The sequence below is a fragment of the Octodon degus genome, unplaced genomic scaffold (assembly GCF_000260255.1).
Source record: "Octodon degus isolate 3935 unplaced genomic scaffold, OctDeg1.0 scaffold00257, whole genome shotgun sequence".
NCBI lineage: Eukaryota > Metazoa > Chordata > Mammalia > Rodentia > Octodontidae > Octodon > Octodon degus.
In genome coordinates this window covers 1,130,799-1,148,667 of record NW_004524833.1, presented here as the reverse complement: position 1 = coordinate 1,148,667, position 17,869 = coordinate 1,130,799, and the positions used below count along the sequence as shown (strand labels likewise).

Below are 17,869 nucleotides of genomic sequence, written 5' to 3'. Positions count from 1 at the left end.
CTCTTGTTTTCTTTATAACCCTTTTTTAAAAAACAAACATTTACTTGAGAGACAGTATGGCAGTAATTAGTATGTCAAGAGAAACAGTACGTTTTTAGAAGAACAGAATCATAGGCATTCCAAGCACAACTCTCCATTACACATTTCTAACTTCAGTCCAGTTGTTTAGTTCACAGGTATCAGGATATATAGTTAGTCATGCTGAGAATCCTACCAAGTAACTGCATGTTTCAAAAACATGCTGCAGATTCTCTGGATCATTGCCTTATACATCTTGTGTATATAAATGTATGGTTTTGCTACTGTAATGATTCCTAGCTTTACTCCTTACCTTCTCTTCATTTTCTAATCCTCAAGTTCTCACTTTCCTTTTATCTGTGTTATACTGTTCTATTTTCACTTGTTCTTTTCAGTTCTTATACTAGGAAGACAATATGTTATTCACACATGAGGGTCTGGTTTATTTCACTTATGAGTATATCTTCAAGTGGCATCTACTTAAACATAAAGGATTCGATTTATCATTCTATAAGGCTGAGCAATACTCCATTGTATAAAAATACCACATCTTTTTCATACATTCCTCAGGTGACCGGCACCTCTGTAGTTTACAGGATTTGTCTATCACAGATTGTGCTGCCATAAACATAGGTACATCTGTATCACTATGATATGGGGTCTTCATTTCCTCTGGGAAAATTTCCAGTAGGAGGAAACCTGATTTGAAAGGGATTTTCAGTCCTAGATTTTTTGTCTCCACACTGATTTCCATAAAAATTGCACCCATCTACATTCCCAACAGCAGTGGAGAAGGTTTTCTTTTACCCCACAGCCTCTGCAACATTTGTTGTTGGTTGATTTCTTTATGATAGCCATTCTTTCTTGACTGAGATGTTATCTCAGTGTTGGTTTAATTTACATTTCATGGATAGCTAGGGATATGGAGCACTTTTTCATATATTTATTTGCTTCTTTAATTTTACCCTCTGAGAAGTGTGTGTTCATCTCAGATGCCCATTTCTGGATTGGGTCTTTAAATTTTGGGGCCCTAATTTTGGTGTTTTTTTTTTTTTAGTTCTTTATAAATTCTAGAGAGCAGAACTTTGTGTGAGTGCATATTAGTCAATTTTTTTTTTAATTTTCTGGGTTATCCTTTCACTTTGTAATTGTTTTTGATGGGCAAAAACTTCTCAATAAGAGGAGGTTCCAGTTGTTACTTCCTTCAAGTATTACCAGTGCGATTTATTTTTGTTCATGAATTCTTTAAGTACCCCATGTCTTCAAGGTTTTCTTCTACTTTCTCTTCCAGGAGATTTAGTATGTCTGTTTTAATGTTCAGATCTTTAATCCATTTTGACTTTAGCTTAGTCCATAGTAATAGATCTTGTTCAAGTTTTAATTTTCAGAATGTATAGGGACAGTTTTGCCGGCACCATATTTTAAAGAGGCCATCTTTCTTCCAGTAAGCAATTTTGGCCCCTTTGTTGAAGATAAGTTGTCTAAGTGTGCTTGTATAGGCTTCTGCATCTTCTAATCTATTCCACTGATCCTTTGGTCTATTTTGTTGACAGTACCATGCTGACTTTATCACACTAGCATTGTAGTACAATTGCAAGTCAGGAATTGTAATTCTTCCTGCCTTGTCTTTGTTCTCCAGCATTGCCTTTGCTATTCTACAACTGTTCTGGTTCCAAATAAATTTTAGGAGCAATTTGTCTACATCTGTGACATATGATGGTGGTAGTTTGATACAGATTGCATTAAATCAGTACAGCAATTTTGGGAGTATGGCCATCTTCACAATATTGGTTCTTCCTATCCAGAAACAGGGTATATCTCTCCATATTCTGAAATACTCTACAATACCTTTCTTCTGAGTACTGCAATTTTCCTTGAAAATATCTTTGACTTCTTAGATTAACTCCAAGTTATTTCATTTCTGACAGGGCTATTTTGAAAGCTATTGTTTCTGTAATTTCCCTCTCAGTGCATTTATTATCTGTGTAGAAGAATGCTATTGAATTTTGTGTATGACTTTGTATCCTGCCATGCTACTGAATTTCTGTAATAATTCCAGTAGCTTCTTGGTGGAGTTTTGTGGTTCTTCCAAGTAAAGAACCATGTCATAAGGATAATTTATCTTCTTCTTTACATATTGCTATTCCTTTTATTTCTCTCTCCAGTTAAATGGCTTTAGCCAATGATTCTACAACTAGATTGAATAGTAGTGGGGATAGAGGACATCCTTGTCTTGTACCAGATCTGAGAGCAAAAGATTTCTGTTTTTCCATTTAGAATTATGTTAGCTGTTGGGCTTTTATAGATTTTTTTTTATCAGATTGAAGTACAGGCCATCTGCTAGACTGTATTGGATTTTTTTGCTTAATTCACCTACCTATAATATTTAGATGCCAATGGAATACCTATTTCTGACAGGACTAAACAAAACAAGTGATACAAAGGAAGAAACATTTTACATTTTTATATGCAGAATAGTTAGGATAGATATACAGCTACTTTCACTTAATTGAATGAGAAAAAAGATTTTACTAATAGTGTTTGGACAGGATATTCTGTCTGCATCTTGTACTATGGATAACCTCTAAGAAGATAACAATGTACAACGTATTAATTATTGAAACTGTCATATTAATCAGTTTTGAAACTGTCTCATTGAAATTTGTTTCTCAATAAAATTTAAAAAAATTAAGTACAGGCCATCTATTCCAATTTTCTGTAGGACTTTGACTGAGTGTTGGACTTTGTCAAATGCATTTTCTGCGTCAAATGAGATGATCATGTGGTTTTCAGATTTCACTCTATTAATATAGTGTATTGCATTTATAGATTTGCATACATTGAACCATCCCTGTATCCCTGGTATGAACCCTACCTTGTCGGGGTGTATAATCTTCTTGATGATTTGCAGTATTCTGTTAGCTAGGACTTTATTTAGGATTTTTGTTCATGAGGGAGATTGGCCTATAGTTTTCTTTTTTAGTTGAATCTTTCCCTGGTTTTGGTATGAGTATGATACTTGCCTCAGGAACTATTTTGGTAAGATTGCTTCCTTCTCAATTTCATTGAAAAGTTTGAGGTGTATATGGATTATATCTTCCATAGATTTGTGTAGAACTCTGCTATGAATCCATTAGGATCTGGACATTTCTATGTCAGCAGGTTTTGTATTATATTTTGTATTTCCTTGACTGTTATTGGACTATTGAGAGTTGTTATGTCTTCTTGATTTAGTTTTGGTAATTTGTACCTTTCTAGGAATCTGTCCATTTTGTCTCATCTTCTAATATGTGAGAGTAAAGATTCTCAAATTAGCTATTGTAAATCTTTTGAATTTGCACTGAGTCTGTGGAAATTATACCCTTTTTATTTCTTAATGCTTGTACTTGAATTTTTTCTTCTCTCTTTTTGATGGGGTTAGCTAGGGCTTAATAATTTTATTTAACCTTTTGAAGAACCAGCATTTTGATTGGTTAATTCTTTGAAATATTTTCTTCATCACAATTGAATTAATTTCCTGCTCTAATCTTTATGATTTCTTCCCATCTTTTGCCTTTGGTTATGGCTTACCCTTCCTTTTCTGGATGGTAGAGGTGCAACATTAGGGTGTTTATTTGTTCCCATTCTGTTTTCCTAATGTGTGTGTTCAGAGCTATGAACTGCCCTCTGAGAACTGCTTTCATCACATCCCCCATAAATCCCTGTAAATTGTGCTTGAATTTTCATTGAACTGTAGATACTGTTGAATTTCTTGTTTAATTTCATCTGTGACCTATTGATTGCTGAGTAAAGTGTTGTTTAATTTTCATGTATTTAGGGGGGTTTTCTGGTTTCTTTTGTCAATTATTTCCAATGTCCTAACACTGTGGTCAGATAATATTCATGGGATAATTTCTGTTTTCTTGCATATACTTAAGCATGACCTATGGACTACTATGTGTTCTATTTTAGAAAATGACCCATGTGCAGCTGTAAAAGCTTATTCAGCTGTGGTTATTTTGAATACTCTGTGTATGTCCACTGAGTCCAATTGTTCCAATTCTAGTTCAGTTCTGGTAATTCTTTGTTAAATTTTTGTCTGCTTGACCTACCTTTTGGAATAAGGGAATGTTGATGACTCCTTTTAAGATGGTGGTATTGCATATTACATATTTCATGTCCATTAAGATTTGTCTTATATAGCTGGATGCTCCCATGTTTGGTGCATACATATTTATGAGTGTTACCTCTTCCTCTTGTATTTTTCCCCTAACCAGTAGATAGTGGCCTTCTTTATTTAGTTTGATCATTGTTGGTTTGCAATTGTGACTGCCTGAGGACAGGATTGCTACCCCTGATTTTTTCTGAGGTGCTGGGGCGTGAAGTATTGTTTTCCATCATTTGACTTTCAACCTATGAATTTCTGTATTAGTGAAGTGTGTTTCTTGTATACAGCATAATGTTGGATTTTGTTTCCTTATCTACTGCGAAAGTCTATTTGTTTTAATTGCTAAATTGAGTCCATTAACATTCATGGTTACAATTGATATGTATAGACTTATGATCGACTGGTTATTTATCTGCTGTTTTTTTACTGCTTTTTTTCTTTTTTTTTTTTTTATTTGTTTGCCCTATTTAGTTGGTTTGTTCCGTACATGAAGATCTGATCCTTTTTTTCCCCTCTTTCGGGCATCTTTTATTAATCTGTGTAAGTTTGGCTTTTTCATCATGAAATTCTGTAGTTGTTTTTTGTCGTGAAAGTATTTCACTTCTTCATCAAACTTTAAAGTGTGTTGTGCATGTTATAGCAGGACTGGAAGTACTCTGCTCCATGCTCTTGTTTCCTTTATGGTTTGTGAAGAGAAGTTTGCCATTATTCTGATGGGTTTTCCTTTAAATGTGATCTGTTTCTTTCCCTAGCCACTTTCAGTATATGGTTTTTATTCTGCATTTTCTTGATCTTGACTATTATATGTCTCGGTGTGTTTTTAATAGGGTGGAATTTATTTGGAGTTCTGTTTGCTTTGGTTACTGGAATGCCAGAATGTTTCCTCACATTTGGGAAGTTTTCTGATATTACTTCTGCCCATATACTTTTCATATCATTTGTATTGACTCCTTCTTTCTCATTGATGCCTATTAGTCTTGCATTCTTTATCTTTGCATGTTCTTGCAGGTGATGAATTATTTTTTCCTGCATTTTATTTGTTTTTAAGAGATCTTTTCTTACATTTTTACTAGCTGCTACGGTGTCTTGAAAATCTTAAACTCTATCTTTCCTTTCACTCAAATGGTTTTGCAAGCTTGTGATTGAAATTTTAAGTTCTTCTATATCTGCTCGGCTCTGCTTCATTAGATCCATTTCTTTCCTGTATGGCCCATTGAAGGAATTTGTAGTTTTGTCATTTTGTATAGAACTGTTCTCTGAACTTTGATGTAGAGCTTTGGTGCAGTTTTAACCTTATCACCTTCTGAATTTTGAGTTTGACTTTATCCAGTTGTACCTGTCTTAATCTGTCTGCTGTACTCAGCTCCTTCCTGCTGCAGCCTTTGCAAATGAACTTGTTGTGCCCCTTTGGCAAAATGTTCTGCTCCTGTGTTAGTCAGGTGGTTTTTTCTCCTAGTCTTTCTGTATATACTTCAGCTGCAGAGTTTCATCCCAGGCCTGTATGCTAGGACTGAATTGGGTCTGGAGTGGCCCAGGGGGTGCAGGGCAGTGGAAGCTCTCCTTCACACTCACTGGGCCTGGGCTTGAGCTGGGTCCCGAGGTGTCCCTAGAGTGTGGTGTAAGTTCTCAGTCATGAGGAGGGCCTGGGTTTGGTCCAGAGGTCCAGCGGGTGTAGAGGAATGCAGAAGCTCTCCTACACACTCACCAGGTGTGGGCTTGTGCTGGGTCTGGAGGGTTCCCAAGAACACAGCAGAAGTTCTCACTCATGAGGCAGGTTTAGGCTGGCTCTGGAGTTGTGGTGGTATCCAGAGAGTGTGGAGGAAAGTTTCTCTTTTGGGTTGGGTCGGGCTGGCTCTGGGGGAATGGAGGGGGCCTGAGAGCATGGCAGAACTCCTTTATACATTCTTGATAGAAGTGCTTTGTCTGAGGGACAGTTGGCTATGATTTTTTTTTAAATGATTGGTGAGTTTTAATTTTACTCTGTTAGTGATTTCTTTTGACATGACAATTTTCAAAAAAGATGAGATCCAAGTTGTTCATTCTTTAGAGTATTTCCTGTGTAGTTCAGTTTCTGTTGATGCACTCTGGCTACCCCTATGTCTTCAAGAATTATGTTAGATATGAGCCCACAGATTTGACCACAAGGGGCATTATGACATGAGAGGAAGCTTTATTGGCTGTAGGAGCAAGTTAGTTGGCTGTCTAACAGACTGAAACAGCAGTGAACAAGGCAAAGCACAGGGATTTTAAGGATTTTTTTGTGGAGAAGGTGTCTTCAGGTGAAACAGTGGAGGGAGAGCTAATCTTGGCAGGGCTACCTTGTGTATGGGGAACTTTTAAGGTTAAAAAAGGAGAGTTTCTGTGGTTTTCTGACCATGTCAAAGTTGGGCTGACCTGTTAGGCCAGAGTACAAAATGGGCTTCTTTTAGGTTTGGGGTTTGTGTTGAGCTCTGTGTGGGGATAAAGAGAAGATAGATCAGGGACAGGGAGTCTGGGAAACTTTGAGTCCTAGCCTATCACACCAAATTTTATTTGGTAGAAAAAGAGCAAAGATATCATCTGGCCACTTTCTGCCAACCTGGGACATCATAGGCAGAGAGTCTGGAGATCAGGGAGAGTTGTCATCATCGGAGTCTTGTTGGGGTAAAGCCTGGTAACAGTAACCTGAGAAAAGGATTTGGTTAAGATTTTATGTTACTCACTATAGTGCACTGATGGTATAAGGGAAGGCAATGAAAGATCGAGGTGTCACACAGAAACAGCTATGTGCCTGTTCTGTGTTTTTTGTATAGAGGTGTGTTGATTGAAGTTATTGTTCTGCAAAAGATGCCAGTAAAGCTTTCCTAGGAACATGTAAGGTTGTAGGGAGAGGGGGATCTTAAAATAGAGATATCAATTGCTAAAGGCTTTTGAGAAGGGGACAGGTGTGTGTGTTGTTGGGTAAGACTGGGATAGCCAGGATATCAGGCTTTAGAATGGACACACACAGCCACCACTTGGTGAGGTTGTTGGTCTGGGTTAGGAGAGTTCTTGGGGGCAAGGAGGGTTGACAGGGAGATGGTTCATGCCCATGTAGAAGCTAGTGTCAAGTGTCTTAGGACAAGAAGACTGAGGATGCAGTGAATAGTGGGATCATGTCTCCTCTAATGTTTTGGAGCTATTGGGCATTGGAGAAGTCAAGAAAAGCCTATAGGATCTCTGAGACATATTAGTATATGAACAGCACATGTGGAATGAATAGGACTGAAAGTGTCTCTTAGTATGTGGTTGACAAGGGAGGAGGGAGGGAGGAGCTGACTGGGCACTGAGGTTAGGGTTATAGAGCAAGCATTATGGGGAGAGAAGTGAGAGAGACATGAAGCTTTTGGATGAAATTTCTCCCCATGAGAGGTATGGAGTAGAATGAATTTACAAGGACATTATGAATGAGGAACCATGCTTGGAGTCAGCAGAGAATGGGCCTGTTTGAAAGCGTCATTTACGTTGGCCATCAACACACGCTATGGAAACTGTATATCTAAGATAGGAACTTTAGGATTTAAGAACACTATATGTGATGTCTGAGTTAGCAAGGATAGTTTTTTACCTGAGATGTCCAGCGAGACTTGGGACTCTGACAAAGATACCCCAATATGGGCCATGGATCCCAAGCTCTTTTGTTCTTTTTAGTGGTAAGACCAAGCAGGACAAATTTTTATGGATCTGGCTGTAGCAAATTTTCCTGTGAGGAAGGGAATTGGATTACTTACCAGCTCTCTGGAAGACAGGGTAGTTGTGTTTCCAGTGACCCTTGAGCTTATAGATGGATCCAGATACCAGTGGTGGCTATAGGTTAGGGCAGGCTCATGCCCAGTGTTCTTTTGCACTGAACTTGAACACATCCAGGAGGAGCTCTGGTGGCAGCATTGTTTAGGCTTATCATTATCATGTTACGAGCTTTGATAGGACTCCCAAGTGTCACAGCCAAAAATTGGCACTTGTGTATAGTTAATTTTGGTGTCTATTATTGAAGGCATGGAAAGTCAGGTTAACTAAGCTTCCCTGTGGGGTTTGAGGAATAATATCTGTCTTTTTAGCTTGACATAAATGTCAGGAACAGATCCGCGTATCAAGTAGGTCAGAAGAATCAAGGTTTTTATTTGTACTTGATTATTAGAAGTTTATCTGAGTATCAGGAACCTTGAAATATAAAGTGTGACCAGAGAACTGCTATTTTTTTTATTAACCATGGGCATTTTTTCAGTTAAATTCCTATAGAACATTAAAAAACAATAGTTTTACTTTTATAGAGAATATTTGACATCGACAGTCATACATAGTAGTGTTGCATAAGGGTCATAATAAATGATTAAATATTTATTTTGTTTAGGCAACCAATGACCAAATTATTGGGACTATCTTCTAAGGAAATTATTTGTATCTCTCCACTGATAAACAAAGTTTGGTCATCCCTCTATCCACAGATCAAGAGTCCTGTTCAATAATCTTTCTGCATTTTAATGATTTTTGTTTAATTGTAAACTAATTTTGATATCATTTAGAGTTGCTGCTAACTCAGGAGAAAACATGCTTTTAAGCCTATATTTTATAGCTCAAATATGAAGAACAGCTGCTAATGGAAATATATATATATATATATATATATATATATATATGACACACATGAGCATCTTTATACAATCAGAGTGCACTAAAATATAATTCTGGCCAGATTAAATTATGATGACCTTTTTTAAGTTTGTAATTATGAGAGACTAGTCAGAACTTTTTTAGGTCAATTAGCAGAGATCTCTTATTAGAATTTGAAAAAATGTAAAATTCTCTTATATATAGTTACCATATTTGAGTAGGAGCAAGTAAACTGAGCAGAGTATAAGTACAATAGAGGAACACTGACAACTCACAAGTCCTTGACATACAGGCTGGCAAGAGGTGTGTAAAGGGAGAGGAGGGGAGCTGTGACTCAGGGACTTTCTTGTGGTTGTAACAGGAGACTGTTTGCCAAGGTTGCTGAGGGGTGAGGGGAGTGAGAGTAAGTGGCAGGCTCAACTGGAAAGGTAAGGATAGGTGGGCTGTTATCCTGCTCTTAGCTCAATAGCAAAGGGAGAAACACATGCAGTTTGGAGAAAAATGTGTCATTAGTTGTTTTTGCATTGTACTTTGTCCACAAGTTAGTTTTGGAGGTAAAAGAGATTTCAGTTGCAAGTTGGGTGAGGACTGTGAGGAATGCAGGAATGGTAGGAAAGGCAGCAAAGGCAGATGAGAGAAAGGTTGGGGAGAAGGACAAAGAGAGAGGGAGAGAGAGTAATGTGACTCCTCAGCCTCTGAAATTCAGAATTCAGAAAGTGAAGTACCATGTATTGTGAGAGGAGCTGCTTCAGTGTAGCAGACAATAGCAGCTCTAATGGTGGCCTGTGGCATTGGCTGGGGCACAGGGAGGTGGTTCAGGAGGCTGTGGTTTTTTAGGGTGGGGTGTAGAGATATCTGGGAATTAAGGGATCAATGGGGAAAGATTGGGTAGAGGGCAGGTAGGGACCTCTACTAGTAAAATATGTTGGGGACTACATTACAGGCAGAACTCAGGATGTTTATGGAGAGAAAAGAGAGGACATAGGGGACTTTGGAATATTTATCATTGCAGTGACAAATGTTATCTAAATCAATGAAGGTGCCATAATCAATAGTTCGCGGGGGCGGGCTGTGGGGAGGCAGATAGCCCTTTTGTTCAACTTGTACTTTGGCCAGGCTGTTTGGCAGAGGAAAACTAGGGTTTAACTCTTAGGTTGGTTGGAGAATCCTAAGGGGCTTCTTTGGACAAATTGAACACAGTCTAGGAAAGAAGAATAGTTCTGAGAGGGCGTTGAGGAGGAGTTACTCATGGTGGCAGAGAGACAAAGTAGGGAGAGGGAAAGTAAAAGGTGGCTGAAAGTGATGACCATGTTGAGGGAGTCCCAAAAGGGACCAAAACCATCTGAGAAAGCATTCCCAGTCACAGAGGAGGCTAAGTAGTGGGAAGGAGCAGCTAGAGATGTTGACAAGACTACTTAGAGTGGGGCCAGGGATGGCCAAGAGGCATAGAGCTGGGAGACAAGCCGTCCAAATGAGAGAGAATTGCCCTCAGGGAGAAGTCAGGATGAAATAGAAAATGAAAGAAGAGAAAAGGATATTAGTGTCAGAGAAATTCTGGAAGGAATGCTGAAGGAATTCTGAAGCTATCCATTCTAGGTATAAATCATAGGAATCACAGGGGAGAAGGCTGGAGGCAGACACAAGCTAGTCATCCAGGAATAATATTTATCTTCAAGATGTGTAAAGAAGGAAAGAGAAAATGAAAAAAACAAAGTGATTTCATTTGGGCTAAAGTTAGGGAGGGGGCTGCGAAGCACAGAGTCCCAAGAGAGAAATGGCCTTCTTCATTTTCCTCCCAAACAAGTTAGACAATACAAGAGGTTTGTCTTTTAAGATGGGTTGAATGAGGGATACTCACAGTTTTAGATATTGTGTGTGTTTAGATCAGCAAGGGAGGCCTGAGGCTCTCAGCTTACTTAGAAGGGGTGGGGTTGTACTGGGTGGGGCAAGGCTTTGATTGGCAGATGCCTCAATGTCCCACATGGGTTTTCAGCAAGGAATATTAGGTATGAACACATGCAATTGGCCAGACCAGGCATTCTGACACAAGAATATTTATTAGTGTTAGGGGCAAGGGAGCTGGCTGTCTTGCAGACCAACAGCAGTGAACAAGGCAAAGCACAGGGCTTTTAAGGGATTTGTGGGGAGGGTGCTTGCAGGCTGGAACAGCAGAGGGAAAGCTAATATTCGCAGGGCTACCTTGTCTGTGGAGGACTTTTGGTGTTAACAAAGGAGAGTTTCTGCCCATTTCAAAGTCAAGTGGACTTCACAGACCAGGGTACAAGATGGGGTGGGGTTGTGATTGTGGTTTGGGTTTGGCTTTGTGTGGGTCCAAGGGGAAGAGAGTTTGGTGTTAAGGAGTTGGGGAAACTTTGAATCCTAGCCTAACAACTTCTAGCCACTTTCTGCTATAGTAGATTTATTGTTTCTATTTTAATATTTAAATATTTGATCATTTTAACTGTAGTTTAGTGCATGGTGAAAGACATGAGACTGATTTTAGCCTTTTGCACATGGAAAACCAGTTTTCCCAGAACCATCCATTAAAGAGGCTATCATTATTCAAGTGAAAATGCTTAGTGCCTTTTTCAAAGATAAGTTGGCTGAATGTGTTTGTAATTGTGTCTGCATCTTCTAATCTTTCATTGACCCTCAATCTATTTTATTTTTTGCCAGTAACATGCAGATTTCATCACTTTTATGGGGTGCCTACTTAACATGCTTTTTCATTAAATATGCCCTGGAGTGTTGATTATTTTATTCAGTATGGATTTGACTCTAGATGGGTATGATGCATAGTTCCCTTTACATTCTTGGTTACATTTAGTGGATTTCAGCACAGTGTGCATTGTCTTGAAGTTCAAGGTACTCATTTTCTCTGTTGGCCAAGCAAGAGTGGCACCATTCCAGCATTTTGGGCAACGTTGTATGAACAGAAATGTGTGTAGGAATTCAGTATGTGTATACTCTTACGGTGTGAGTGGTTATCCTTGTCAGTCAATTGGAATTTCTTCAAGGATTATGGATAACAATAGCCTTTGGCCTTGGTAGCACCAAAAATTATGAGGGGCTCAAGGTTCCTGTCTTATGACTCATCAGTGGTTCAGGCAGAGTATTCACTGGAAGAAGTGATTGCAAGTATCGTATTATTTTGTCTTTGTCTTTCACTGACAGTTCTGATGGGAGTCAGTGTTAGGATAATAGTAGCCAGGGAAGAAATACAAACCACATAGGTGGGTGACAGCAGCAATTATGATATTTTTCTTAGGTACTAAGATGATAGTACCAGTGCATGTATTTGACCAGAACTTGGCATAGTTGCACCCTTCTTCTTGCAGCTATTCAGGTTCAAGTTATGTGACTGTTAAAGGAATTGACTTGTTCAAGTCTTCTCAGCAAGCACCTATGGGCAAGGTACAGCTGGTGACACAGTACCCCCTTCTTCCCACAATACAAGTAATAGACATTTGAGCTTGGTACAGAGGAGAGAAATGACAAGATCAGACTGTGTATCTGCCTTCATATCCTGCATGGGTACAAGCACATTCATTACTGCCATGCATGCATTATTGGAGGGAAATCCACATGACTCTCTGGTTTCTGCACATGCCACCCTCTATTCAGTTCTGTTTTGCAACACCTGTGCCATGTGATGCAGGGTACCCAGCCACTTGGATGAGAGTCACTTTGCTGGGAAAATTTTGACTTACACGTCAAATACCCACAAAACAAATAATGAAATGTCTCTGGGTACCCAAAACCGGAATATACAGTTGTTTGTGAACATAAGATTAATCCAAATTCTGAAAATAGTTTACTCCTCAAGGTGATATCTGGCTATGGCATCCTGGGTATTGACTAGGGAGTGATTTCAGGTCATTTTTTCAGTGTAAAACATCTGCAAATATTTCAGGCTATTTATCTAAGTGGGTTGTAAATATATTAAAATGGAGAAACTTGTTAGTAGACAATATTAGATACATCTGCTATCGTTTTTTTGGCACTCTTTCTTTCTTTCTTACCCCTATAAGGAGGATACTCTGCTTTCTCTACCTGAGAGGTTAGGCTAGCAGATATTGGGACATTTTGTGTCTAACTATACAGCTCTCCAGGTATCTAAATCTTACAATGTTCCAGTCTTCTTTCATAGTCTCTTGTGAACAACAACCTGTTACTTTGGTTTATTTTGAGAGGAAAAGGTGAGCACTCCTGTCCCACATAGGCAAATGGATAATAAAGACATCAGGAAATATGGTCCTTGGGGTACACTGTGGTGAGTTGTTCAGGATAAATGTATTCATGCAATGATCCTGTAGCCCATGGTTTAGTGAGATGATATACACCTAGTCACCTTGAAATCATGGCTTTGATTAATTGAGGCTAGAGATGTTCTTATCCTTGGAGAGTATTTTTGTGAATTTGTTTTTTGAAATATCAATTTAAAAACTCTTAATTACAATGAATGATGACATTTTGTCATTTTAATGAAAGAATCCCAGGTGATTTATTATTTAATTTTTTTTTCAAGGAACAGGTTTCTTTTTCTTCTAGTCTTGGGCTCAGTATATAGATGGCTTCTTCTCACTCTTTGGGTTGACAATTTTCTCCAGGTTGCTGCTGATGATATGACAAAGTTCTGCTTAGAAGGCCTTCCAATTCCCATAGGGTGCTTCATCTCTCTCATGCACCAGAGCCCAGTAATCCATTACATGGGTCTTCTTAGAGGCCTTGGCCACAGCGTCCCCATGTTCTGAGAACTACACAGAAATGATTGTCTGAGGGCTGGGGAGATAGCCCAGTGGCATAAGACCCTGCCTGGCAAAAGATGGTTGTCTGGAAGGCTTCTACTTTGGTCTTGACTGCATTCACCCTTTCCAGAAATTTCTCCTGGATTCCTACCCCAAAATCATTTTCATTCTCAATCTTGGGGATCAGGTGCTGGATCCATGCAATCTCCAGGATACACTTCTCTTTGAGAGTTCATACTTATGGCTTAACTAGAGCAAGCAGGGCCAGGAGTTTCTCATTCCCAGGATGAAATCCACACTTAGGGGCTTCTTTCTTCTCCTGATTATCTGTTTCCATCTCAGCATATTTGAATGCAGAGTCTGGGACAGGGATGTCCAGTGGGGCAAGAAGAGAGGTAAAATATACCACATTGAGGGAGTCCTCGTTCAAGAGCTGACTCAAGTATATGATTTTCTGAGGCAAAAATATGTAGAGGAATTCCTCAGCCTCCTGGAAAAGATTTTATCTGAATACATCTACCTGTTTGCTGGCCTCCTTGCTCAGGTGCACCCCACAAGGTTTGGCTGTGCTATTCCAGTTGCTAGATCTCCAGGGTAGCCAGCACAGTTGATTTAAATGGCAAACAAAATTGGAGAGCTTCTGGATCAGCTCAGAATATCCTTTCATTCTTGATGCCCTTTTCTATCCCCAGTGGTATAGAAATAAAGAGCATTGTAAGGTATCCCATGCTTCATCTGGAGGCCCCTCGAGACCACTTTCTAATAACAGTTTCCCTAATTGGGAAGATCTTTAGTAAGAGCCAGGAAAAGTACTTGTATTTGATTTTCACCAGAAAAAGCCAGGAAGGGCAAAGAATGCAACAGCTCACCAATATTTCTGTGATCCCAAACCATGTCACTTCATCCCCTTCTTTATGACTTTCATTCAGAAGGGATTGGGGGATCCCTTCACCAAGCAGAGTAACTTTTCTCACATCACGTCTCCCCTCTGCTGTCCTGGGTAATCTCAAAGTTTTATTTTGCTCTAGTGGCAGGTGGGAGGAGAGGCCCAGAAAATTTGTATAATAAGCTATCTAATATTGGGCTTCACTCTTCATGTTGAAGCCCCAGGTATGAGAAGCTATCTGATCCATACTTCCAGTCTGGATTATCAAGGTTTTCAAAAACCTTTGAATGGTTTTTGATTTCCAGACCACTGAATATGATCTCAGCTCTGTTCTCCATATACTCTGTATGTATATAGCACAGCACTGCATCAGGAAATTCTCAACTGTGGACATGAACAGGGAGGGGCGTATGTGTCAGTATCAAGCTGCTCTCTGTTTCATATATGTGGAAAGTATGAGTGTTTGTACAGTGCTCAAGCTCATATATCCTTACATACAAATGGTATAAAAACTATGGCAGATGATCAACATTTAAAAAAGTTTACAACAAGGGCTGGCCAAATAGCTCAGTGGGTTAAAGTGCCTGCAAGCAGGTGCAGGGGTCAGGGGTTCGATCCTGGGCCTGCGGTGCTGGCCTCACCCCTGGGGCACCGTTGGAGAACAATTGAGACTGGGCATGGTGGCACGCTCCTGTAATCCCAACTCTTGGGAGGCTGTAAACAGGCAGATCACTACAAGTCTGATCTAGTAGAGAGACCCTGAACACTCTGTAGACCCTTTCCTAAAATACAAAAAATAAATAAAAATAAATAAATAAATTTATAACAAAATATATCATTAAGAATTCTGAGACAAGTGATTTTAAAGTTGCATGTGGGGGGAAAATTTTCAGTCATTTGAGGTGATTTAAAAGCAGTGTGTCTTTTACTGTAAAAGATGTTTCTAACTTCTGATTCTTCCTCAAGGTCAAATGGATCATGAAAGATCATTTTGAATCAGAACAGGAAATCAAGGCATTCAGAGCAGTTCAAGCAAAATGATTTAAGAAGACTTCCATCATTGCTTCAGAAAGTGGCAATCATTAATACAATGTATTAATTATTGTTCTGCCCTATGAACCTGTTTTCAAACTGTGCTTTATAATTTCTTTCCTTTTTCATTTTTAAAATAAAAAAGTAAAGTGTCAAAAGTAATGAGATAAATGCTCACAAAGTGAGGAGGAGTGTTTTGAGAGTTAGTAGTGATAATGTGTTCTTTGTGCAACACATTTTTAAAAATCTAAACATTTATCACCTTTTCAGTCACATCTTGCACATGCAATGGATTTTATCCCTAAGACAGAGAGTTCTTTGTGAGAGATTAGGTAAGGAATAAAGCTGCCTGGACCAAGACTGGGTTACAAATGACAATTGTGACATTCCCATGGGTTTTTGGAGGTACAGTTTGTAGGACTGAATGATGGGTAGGAGGAGGGTTGGGGGTGCTATCAGGTGTGAGATTTGAGGAAGTGTTCATAGGGCTACTCTGCTCAATCAGTACTCATTAACATCCTGTCCAGTGAGGCAGAAGGTTTGGCTCACTGGACCCACCTTTTCAGTTTTTATATGATAGGTGTCATTTACATATGACATTCATAACTCATGACATGTATTACTTCCTAACACCATGGTACGTCATCATTCCAAACAATCCCATAATCTTCTGCCTTAGTAATCTAAGAAGGAGGCTGAACAAAAATCTTGCTGCTTCCTACCACATTGAATAGGGTTCAAGTTTTGTCTCCTAACATTATTTATTGATAGAGAAGACCAATTATTTTCAGCCTGATTTTTTGGAGTAGTTGAGGCAAATTAAGTTGCAATAATAGACTCTCATATGCTCTGGAAAGGAGCATAGAATAGTTCTGAGCAGTACAGGAAAGGAAGTGGTCTCTCCTGAGGTGGCCAGGTCTGTCTTGGTGGCTTGTCCAGTGCATCTTCCATTTCTCCCCATACATAAGCTCTCCGGTCTGTCAAGACTGGTTTCCATGCATCCTGAACATGACTCCTTTCTTACCTGGACCTTTGCTGGTTCCAAGCTTTTGAGTTGAATTATTCCCCCATATAGCCCATGGAATAGTATCTATCCTTATACCATCAACATACATTTCAGAACCCATTGTAGTCTCCCATTCATTTATCTACAAGACAGGGACTCAGTGAGCACAGATTGATAACCTAAGGCCCTAGACCTAGGTGACACTTATCAGTGTGTTTGATTAATGTGTACACTTATTTTTGTTAGATACAAACATGCAATTGACCAGATCAGGCATTCTGAAGTAAGTAGATTTATTGGGGGCAGCAAGCAAGCTGGATGTCTGGTAGACCAAGACTGCAGAAAACAAGGAAAAGCACAGGGTTTTAAAGGTGCTTGGGGGATGGAACATATGAAGGGAGCTAATCTTGGCAGGGCTACCTTGTCCATTGGAGACTTTTGACCTTAACAAAAGTGAGTTTCTGTGGTAGTTTGCCAAGTTTAAAGTCAGGTGGACTTATTCTATGCTCTTGAGATTCGCTCTGCAAGGTGCCAAGGGGGAGAGAGTTTGGAGAAAGGGTTAATGGGAAACCAAGAAAGAGGGTCTTTAGGGAAGAGTGCCTAGGACATTTTGAGTCCTGACCTATAAATTTTCTCATCAAATAGCAATTATTTTATGTATAAAATATACAGAAAATTAGAAGACTGACAAAATATATCTGGTGACCTATATATTGGCAAAAAATAACAAATTAGTCATTGTAAATAGACCACCTGTTTTTTTTTCATAATTTTATTGATAAACAAATAGCAATGAGACAGTTTCAAATCAAATCGCTAGGACAGTTTCAATAATTAACACACTGCGAACGTTCTTCTTAGTGGTTAATTGCTGTACAAGATGCGGACTTGAGATCCTATTTACAAACACCATTAGAACAAGTCATTCTCAGTTGAAAGAATTAACAACTGGGACACGCTCTTACTGAGAAGTTTTTTCACGTCAAAAGAAATAACCAACAAAGTCAAAAAGCAACCCACAAATTTGGAAAAAATCATTACAAATAAGTACTCAGACAAAGGTCTGCTCTCTAGAATCTATAAAGTACTAAAAAACACTAGGGCCCCAAAATTTAAAGACCCAATCCAGAAATGGGAATCTGAGATGAACACACGCTTCTCAGAGGAAGAAATTAAAGAACCGAATAAATATATGAAAAAATGCTCCACATCACTAGCCATTCTTGAAATGCAAATTAAAACCACGTTGAGATATCATCCCACCCCAAAAAGAATGACTATCATAAAGAAATCACCCAACAACAAATGTTGGAGAGGCTGTGGGGAAAAAGGAACCCTTCTCCACTGATGGTGGGAGTGTAGACTGGTGCAACCGTTATGGAAATCAGTATGGAGACTCCTTA

General features: G+C 39.0%; 1 pseudogene; it reads right to left on the bottom strand.

The window, feature by feature from the left end:
• Window positions 1-13,353: 13,353 nt before the first annotated feature.
• LOC101592028 lies at window positions 13,354-14,209 on the bottom strand (annotated as a pseudogene).
• Window positions 14,210-17,869: the final 3,660 nt, after the last annotated feature.